The following is a 9,863-nucleotide window of genomic DNA, read 5'->3' as shown; positions in this document are numbered from 1 at the left end:
TAGGAGTGCCAAACCTTGTAAAATATTATTCTTTAGGAACACCACTACACTCTGGGCTTCTTTGTTAGGTAAAGCCACGGCCTCCACCCATTTGGAAACATAATCAACGGCCACCAAAATGTACGTGTTGCCACATGAACTCAGAAAAGGTCCCATGAAGTCAATGCCCCACACGTTAAATATGTCGACCTTAAGAATAGTGGTGAGAGGCATTTCATCCTTCTTTGAAATTCCACTAGCTCTCAGAAACTCATCACATCTCTTCACAAGCTCACACTCATACTTGTATAATGTAGGCCAATAAAAACCACAGCTAAGCACCTTTGAAGCTGTCCTCGCCCCACCATGATGACCACCGTAGGGAGAGGAATGACAAGAATCAAGAATACTCATTTGCTCCTCTTTCGGAACACATCTCCGGATCACACCATCATTACAAATTTTGAACAAATAAGGCTCATCCTAGTAGTATTCCAAGCTATCTCATTTAAGCTTCTACTTTTGGTTAGAAGAGAGATCACACGGAACAATGCCGGTCACAAGAAAGTTGGCAACATCTGCGAACCAAGGCATGCTATTCACATATACGGAGAGGCATTGCTCATCAGGGAATGAATCATTAATTTCGAGGCCATCACGGGGCCTCCCCTCCTTCTCCAAGTGGGACAAGAGGTTTGCCACTTGGTTTTCACACCCTTTTCGATCAACAATCTCAAGGTCTAACTCTTGAAACAATAGAACCCATATCATCAAGCGAGCTTTGGAATCTTTCTTTGTCATCAAGTAGCGGAGTGCTACATGGTCAGTATGAACTATCACATTGGCACCCATGAGATAAGGCCTAAACTTCTCCATTGCAAACACAATTTCTAACAAATCTTTCCGTCACCGTGTAATTTATCTGAGCATCATTCATTATTTTCCATGCATAATACATCGGGTGAAACATCTTGTTTACTCTTTGACCCATGACCGCTCCTACCGCAACATTACTTGCATCACACATGAGCTCAAACGGTAAGCTCCAATTGGGTGCGGTAATAATGGGAGTGGTTGTCAGTTTATGCTTGAGAAGATCAAAATCTTTCATGCATTCGTCATTATACACGAACTTTGCTTCCTTTTTCCAATAATGTAGGAGGAGGAAGCTTGGAAATCACTTCAATCTTCGCCTTGTCCACCTCAATACCGTTCTTTGAGATCATATGGCCGAGGACAATGCCCTCCTCGACCATAAAGTGACATTTTTCCCAGTTAAGCACTTGATTTGTCTTTTCACAATGGTCTAATACCTTGTAAAACACTTGATTTCTCTTCACAACGGGCCAAGACCTTGTCAAAAGTCTTCAAACATTCATAAAATGAGTCACCCACAACACTAAAATCATCCATGAACACTTCCAAGAAGTCCTCCACCATGTCAGTAAAGATAGACATCATACACCGCTGAAAAGTGGCTGGTGCATTACACAAACCAAATGGCATCCATGAAAATGAGAAGGTGTCATATGGACATGTGAAGGTGATTTTCTCCTGGTCTTCCGGAGCAATCAAAATCTAGTTGTAACCTGAGTACCCATCCAGAAAACAGTATAAGGCACACCCAGCAAACCTATCCAGCATTTGGTCAAGAAAGGGCAATGGAAAATGATCTTTGCGGGTGACTTTATTAAGCTTTTGGTAGTCCATGCACACCCTCCATCTGGTGACAGTCCTGGTGGGAATCAACTCATTTTGCTCTTTGGTGACCACAGTCATACCACCCTTCTTTGGCACACATTGCACCGATGAAGTACAAGAACTATTCGAGATGGGGTACACAACCCCTGCATCTAGCCACTTGATCCCCTCCTTTTTGAGTACCTCTTGCATAGCCTCGTTCAACCTCCTTTGATGTTCCATGGAGGGTTTGGCATCAACTTCAAGTATAATCTTGTGCATGCAAAAGGCGGGGCTTATTCCCTGAATATCAGCTAGAGTCCATCCAATTTCCCTCTTCATTCTCTGAAGCACCTCAAGGGTGGCAACTACCTGAACGTTAGTAAGGCAAGAAGAAAGAATAACAGTTAAAGTTTAACAAGGGACCAATAATTCATACCTGAGGTGTGGAGGTAAAGGCTTCAACTCCAACACTAGAGGTTCATCGATGGAGGGCATTGTTGGGGGAGTTTTTCTGATCTTAAGATCCAAGGAGAGTTTACGGGGCTCATAGGAGTTAGAACCCATTCCGTTTAAAGCATTGACACACTCTACCTTGTTTTCATCCCCGGTCACATCATGGTTCAATAATACCGCTTCCAAAGGATCCTCCACATTGATCATGGCACTCGTATCATCAACTATCACCTCCGTCACCAGATCCACAAAAGAACAAACCTCAATACTATTATCAATAATACTGAGCGGCCTTTTGATTATTCTATCGGCTAGTTGCAATCTCATTGAAGTAGCTCTCGGTTGACCAATACCCAATGTTTTGAATACGGAGTAAGGTATCAAATTTATACTAGCTCCCAAATCACACAATGCCTTTGCAAAATCCGCACTCCCAATGGTACATGGAATGGTAAATGCGTCGGGATCTTCAAGCTTTGGAGACATCAAGTGCACAATAGCAATCACTTGATGAGTCATCTTGATGGTCTCACAATCCATAGATCTCTTTTTAGTTACCAAGTCTTTTATAAACTTGGCATATCCCGGAATTTGCTCAAGAGCTTCCACCAAGGGCACATTGATCGACAAGCTTTTCATCATCTCAATAAACTTCTTGAACTGTTTTTTACTTTTCTGCTTTGCAAGTCTTTGTGGGTAAGGTGGAGGAGGCCTTGGCAAAGCAACCTAGGCTTTAGGCATAACCGTTTCCGGCATGTTTATCACGTGTTCCCTAGACGGGTTCACGACATTTTGAGTCTCTTCCTCAATATCCTGAATATTAATTCTCACCTTACCATCCAACTTCTCTTCACTCACTTGCTCAACAACTATAGGATCATCATCATTTTTCACTCCAACATCATTACTCACAATTCCATGTTGCTTGGAGGTACTTGCTTCACCACCTCTACCGCTCCTAATGGTCACCGCCATTGCATGGCCGGTATTGTTACCAACCTTTGGGTTTACTACCGTATCACTAGGCAGTGCCCTCTTAGGGCGAGTGTTCATAGATTGCAAAATCTAGCCAGGTTAGACCTCTAGATTGCGAATAGAAGTATTATGGAGCACCAATTGGGCATCAAAGTTCGGTGTTCTTTTTCATCATTTGTTCAAACATCAACTCAATTATTCGCATCTCATTGTTTGACGAACTTGGACCTTGGGACGGAAAAGGAGGCAAATTGTTAGGTTGTTGAAATATTGGAGGCCTTTGAAAACCCGATTCCCGATTACCTTGATTATCATTATTCCAACCTCTCTGGTAGTTGTTGCCACCCCAATTGTTGTTGTTGCCCCAGTTCTGATTGTTGTTCCCCCAATTGTTGGAATTGTTGTTGTTATTGTTCCAATTTCCTTGGCCTTGGTTTCCCCAATTCTGATTATTACCTTGCGATCTCCATTGTTGATTTGGAGCATTACCGCATTGTCCTTGATAGTTGTTGCATACAAAACCTCTTCACTTTGCTCACAATAACCATCATCTTGGTTTTAACCACTACTACCTTGCTCAAATTGATCTTGATATCTTTGCATTTGTTAACCAGACTGTTTCCTCTTGCTGACCAACATGTTTACCCCTTCCATGGCATTCACTTGCCTTGGCGCTTGAACTTGTTGCAATTGAGCTTTTTCCAACTGGTTCATTGTTGTAGTTAACTCTGCTATTGCTTCTCCATGGTCATTGAGCTCTTTGTACATGTGAATGATAGTGGAATCACCTTGTGGCACACTAGCTCGACTTTGCCAAGTGGAGGAAGTATCTGCCATCTCATCCAAAATTTCACACGCCTCAGCACAATGTGTGTTCATTAAGTTTCCCCTTGCTAGCTGTTCGCTACACACTGATTGGTCGTGTTAATGCCACGGTAGAATGTTTGCTGGATTATTGCTTTGGTCATGTCATTGTTCGGACATTCTTTCACCATCGTTCTATACCTTTCCCAGATCTCATGAAGTGGTTCAGTAGAATCCTATTTGAAGGCCAGGATCTCATCTCTCAATGTTGACATATGCCCCGATGAGAAAAACATAGCTATAAACTTGTCAGCCAACTCATCCCACATAGTGATGGAATGGTTGGGAAGTGTTTCGAGCCAGTCCAAAGCTTTCCCTCTAAGTGAAAAAGGGAACAATCTCAATCTCAATACATCCTCCGACACATTTGTCTATTTTCTTCCCCAACAGGTATCCATAAAGACCTTTAGATGTTTATATGCATTCTGATAGGGAGCACCTATGAGGTACCCTCGTTGCTCCAATAAAGTCAACATCACATTTGTAATTTGGAAATTGCCCCGCCCCCCCGGATCCGGGTGGGACAATTGCACTTGCGTATCCTTCATTTAGATGCACCCGAGGAGCGACTCTCGGAGGGACTGGGGGAGGGTCTGGAACATTTTCATTGGCCTGGCGGACTCTTCTTTGACCTTAAGGTACTAGAGGCACCTCATCTTCACCATTATCATCTACATCTTCCCCCGAGATAACATTTCCGAGAGGATCATTGTTTTCCATTTTGTACATGAATCAATTAACTCTCACAAGTTAGTAAAACAGAAGAAAAGAAAAACAAGACACAAAACTAGTCAGATAGATAGCAAAAACCGGTTTAGCTCCCCAGAAACGGTGCTAAAAAGTGATCAGTTCCAACCCTATACCACTATAGAATGGCAAGAGTGGTCGATGCAGCTTTTACCCGAGGGATCGAGATCGATTTCCAGAGAGAGCTAATATTGGTTTGGAATTGGGTTTCTATCTAATCTAGCTATGTCTGATGTTCTTGATTGCACTTCCAATCATGCTTTATTTTGGTTACTATTCTACTTTTAAAACTAATGAAGAATACAAATAAGCTAAGTATGATATTTTTGTAAAGGTTTTCTCAATTTGTAAAAAATGCACTAGGAAAGTGACTTGCACCTAGGTGAGTATCTAACGGGGTCTAGAACTTAGGGCAAACATGTTATAATTTGGATCATGATATAACCATTGTACATAATTACTCACTCTATACTTCTCGGTAGTTTGAGTGACTTTACCCTAATTGGCTTTCTCAAGCCCAATTGGGTGTTCAAACAATGCAAGCAAAATTGGCTCAGGTCGGGTATTACTATCTCTAGGTTTAACCCTTTAATTGGGGCTATCAATCTCTTGAATGCACGCCAATTCCTTGTTAGCCTGAATTACCTAGACTTAGTCTCTCTTTCTCAAGAAGAGCCTAAGTCAAAAAGGCACAAATCAGTGTTTGCAACTACCAATTCAACAATTAAAGCATGAATCAAGCTAAATATCATTAACCCATAAAAATTTAAGCCCTAAAATTGAAGACCCATTAAATACCCACACTAGAGTTGGGTCACAATCCTATCTAATGGGTTTAGCTACACAGAATTAAGGAAGAAATCAAAGATAGAGAAATATAAGCCATAAAAAGTAATTACAAGAGTAAAATTTAAGATAAATTGCTAAAGACGTTCTAAAATTACTTTCAAAAGCAAAAGGTAGTTGTTCACATGCTCCACAAAATAATAGATGTCCTAAAAATCTGAAAAAGAACTATTTATATACAACTAAATTTTTCGGACAAAATTGCCGCTACGATGATTCTGCTAATGGCGAAAAACTGGTCGCCTTAGCGCTTGGACATCCGCGGCCGAACAAAATCAAGCGCGAACCACGGTTCTTCTATTCTGAGCTGGATCTGGACTTGAGTCTGCTGGGAGCGGAAAATCACCCGGCTTAGTGCTACCTTCAACCGTGGCCGTGAAATATGTTCGTGGACCGCGCTTTTCAATTTGAGCTCTAAACTATATTCCTATTATTCTTAATTCCGTTGAGGGCGAGACTTGGACCACGACCGCGTCAGATGATTCCGCTGCCGTGCAATTTCACCGCGGGCAACGGTGGCTGTTAAACCCAAAAATGACTCTCTAAACCTTAATCCGCTGAGAGCATAATTAATAACGCCTCAGCGGTGGACCTTTCGTGTCCGCTGTAATTATTCGATGTCATCGCCTTTGACTCGGCTTTGAACTTGTGCAGGTTTCACTACTTTATGAGCTGGTTATGACTTTCTTGTCTCTTTTTGACCAAACACTACAAACAAGCACAATAAGTTAGCTTTCGGGAATACTTGTACACGCTTTTAATCCAAAACCTAAGCAAAAAGGAGCATAAAATAGGCTAGAATCCCTAGTTATCAACGGTTCAAACCCAACACTCAAGTTAAACAAATAAGCATAGTAATCATATTAACTCAACACATGGAAAGTAATCGCAGGAGTCAACAAATGAAATTAAGCATCAAAGGAATATCACATATATTCTCAAGGCATGTGGGCATATAGAACACAAAGAATATAATCAATTCAAATGTTACAACTCTAAATCAAAGCATAAAACATGTCAAAAAGCACAGACCACAAGTTTTTCTCATTCCATTATCGTTTCTAAAAAGAAAATGAAAAGCTTTTTGTATTTTTTCTTTGGACTTTACTCCCTCAAGAAAACTGTCAAAGAAGTATATCGTCGGGAAAAGTCAGAATTTTATGAAAAGTCAGAATTTTATGAAAATTCTACTTTAAAAAAAATTACTATTCGGTTAAAAGAGTCATCTCATGGAAAAGAACTGTGGCCATAAGAAATACCAAGAGAGATTATTTCTACCTAATTGTTTTTATATATTTTTTTAACATACATAACATAGCACAAGAAATCACCCAGACAGTCTGCTGGCGCCAAAATTTGATCACGCCCAACTTTAATCCTTAAAAGGATAAACGGTCGCTGCAAATATAATCCGATCTAAGAGTCCGGAGCCTAATTCCACAGAGAACTAAGGTTTCGTTGTAACTGTAAAGTATTACTAAGAAGACAAGCTCAAATAATTTCTAAGCCATAAATATCATAATTCTTATGTCTAACTAATTAACTAACAAATTAAAAAGTAAATTAACAACTAGAGTTATGATTTCCCAAGTTGTCGTAATCCTTCCCACTACATCTTCTATAATTTCGTCTAATTATTCTCTACTGATTATAAGCACTGACTTATCGTAACTATCTCTCAAAACTATAATAATATACTAGTCATATTCTTTCGAATTACGCTAGCTCGCACTTTTTCACCGCTCACTATAATCGTATCAAAGCTTCGTTATCTCTAATCCCTCTTTTAAACCCGCCGTATTGATCTCTCATATACGTTAGGAGTGACATTTTTCAACAACCACCTAAATATATACTCTTTTACAAGCAATACATAATAAATAGCCACTGTTAGTTGAGAGCTCTTCAATTAACTAAAATAAGCACGGAATTGAACAAATAGAAAAATTCAAACACTCAATTATATCAAAACTTATAAAGAATTCATCCTACAAAATGTTCCATCAAAACTCTAGATAATAGAATTAGCACCTCATAAAAGTATGTAAAACTACAATACTAAAATTCATAACTAATAATGAAAATAGGAAGAAGAAAGTGAAAAACTCGTAGAAGAATTCTCCGTCTTGCTCCTTGCGTGTTCTTGCCTCCTTAGGTCGAGTCTCCTCTCAAAAACGTCTCCCCTGGGTCGAATTTCCTTTCAAAAGTGAATTTAAAGACTATTTATATGGGATAGGGTTAGCATAAGGCGGAATAATACAAGCCACTTTGGAAAAGACTTTTCAGGTCAGCTCATTCACTCTCTCGTGCACACGCGAGAGTGAACGAGAGACGTGCTTCTCTTTTTCTTTGCCTCCCAAATCTCTTGTTCACTTCCATACCTTTTTAGCTTAGTTCACTGTTTTTTCTAAAGCTTTTCCTCATCTAGCTCGTTCACTCACTCGTGTGCACACGAGAATGAATGAGCAAAGTTCTTCTTTTGCCTTTTGGCCCGAATCAACTTCTTTTGCTCACTTTTCGTCCAACTTGCTCCTACATATAAGAATGCACGTAATGAGCATAATTCACTATAAAAACTCATGTAACCTACCGTAATCACACAAGTTATGAGATGAAAGTACACTGAAAAAATATGCATTCTTATCCCTTTATCAGCACCCCACACTTAAAATTTGACCCATGCCAAGACTATTTAAAATAGTTGTGCGACGTCTTCTAACATCATAACCTCAAAATATGGCTCCAATACATTTCCTACTATGACTCACTTCTTGTGTCAACTCAAAATGTGTGAACTTACTAATCCTTTGTACATCATGTGCTCCTACCGCAATCAAAGAGAAAAATTAGTCCACACACCCAAATATACATTTAAGTATAGTTTAAGGACTTACAAATCGAAATAATTCACTCGATCTCACAAAGAAATTCATGTGCATTCCGAGATCGTACCATAGACTTGCCCGTAGTGTATGTCTCTACTAATTTAAGCTTGCGAAATCTAGGATCAATTAGGTCTTTTCAGGTTGTAATGTAGGCTAAGGAATGAGTAGGATATATTTTGGTATAGTGACTAACTCTCCTTAGCACTTTAATACACTTCACTTAACTTTGAATATATACTCTTCATGACCAATTAAAGTTATGCTACGAAACCATATACAATATAACCCTTCTCTTTTAAGCACGACTGTGCATTCACTAGCCCAGATTAAGAGAAATAAGAGGTGTATTTTATATTTTTTATATTTTTCTTTGATTTTTTGTCTCTTTTTTATTTTTATTTTTTAACACTTTCCAAACTTGGGTTGCTCGGCCAATGATCTTTCAAAACATGCGTGCACCTTTTAACCTTTTCATGGTTCCGCTCAAAAGCTACCCCAGCTCTCACCTTACTCTTCTAGCGACTTAAGAGCTTTCGGAGGTAAAGGTTCAAAAAGATCTACTTAAGAATAAAAAGGGAATCAGCTATAAAGTAGGTTCCAAAGAAAATGTTTATAGGCTCAAATGGGTTATCTAAGGATAATTTAATTTATGTTGGTATACTATCTCAATGGACAATCAATGAAACACCTACATCATCTCCTAGACTAACAAAGCTTACTTATTTCACTTCGACTAACACACGGGGAAAGTTCTAGACTAACAAAGGATAGCAAAGAATATAATCAAGCCTCACATCACACAATACACGTGATTCACACCGGACGATTTAGACCCGACACTCAAGTTAAACAACTAAATATAGTCATCATATTAACTCAACACATGAAAAGTAATCACAGGAGTCAACAAATGAACTTAAGCGTCAAAAGAAAGTCACATATATTTTCAAGGCATGTGGGCACATAGAACACGAAGAAGATAATGAATTCAAATGTTACAGCTCTAAGTCCCGACATAAAACATCTCAAAAAACATAGATACTCAAGTTTTCTCATTCCATTATTATTTCTAAAAAGAAAAGGAAAATCTTTTTTGTATTTTTCTTTGGACTTTACTCCCTCAAGAAAACTGTCAAAGAAGTCCATCATCAGGAAAAGTCCAAGTTTTTTGAAAATTCTTAAAAAAATTACTACCCGGTACAAAGAGTCATCTCTTAGAAAAGAATCGTGGCCATAAGAAATACCAAGGGGGATTATTTCTACCTAATTGTTTTGCGTATTTTTTTAACATACATAACATAGCACAAGAAACCACCTAGACAGTCTTCTGGCGCCAAAATTTGATCACGCCCACCTCTAGTCCTAAAAAGGATAAGCGGTCGCTACAAATATAATCCGATCTAAGAGTCCAGAGTTGAATCTCACAGAGAA

The sequence above is a fragment of the Nicotiana sylvestris genome, chromosome 8 (genome assembly GCF_000393655.2).
Source record: "Nicotiana sylvestris chromosome 8, ASM39365v2, whole genome shotgun sequence".
Classification (NCBI taxonomy): Eukaryota; Viridiplantae; Streptophyta; class Magnoliopsida; order Solanales; family Solanaceae; genus Nicotiana; species Nicotiana sylvestris.
Note: the sequence above shows the minus strand (reverse complement) of the source record.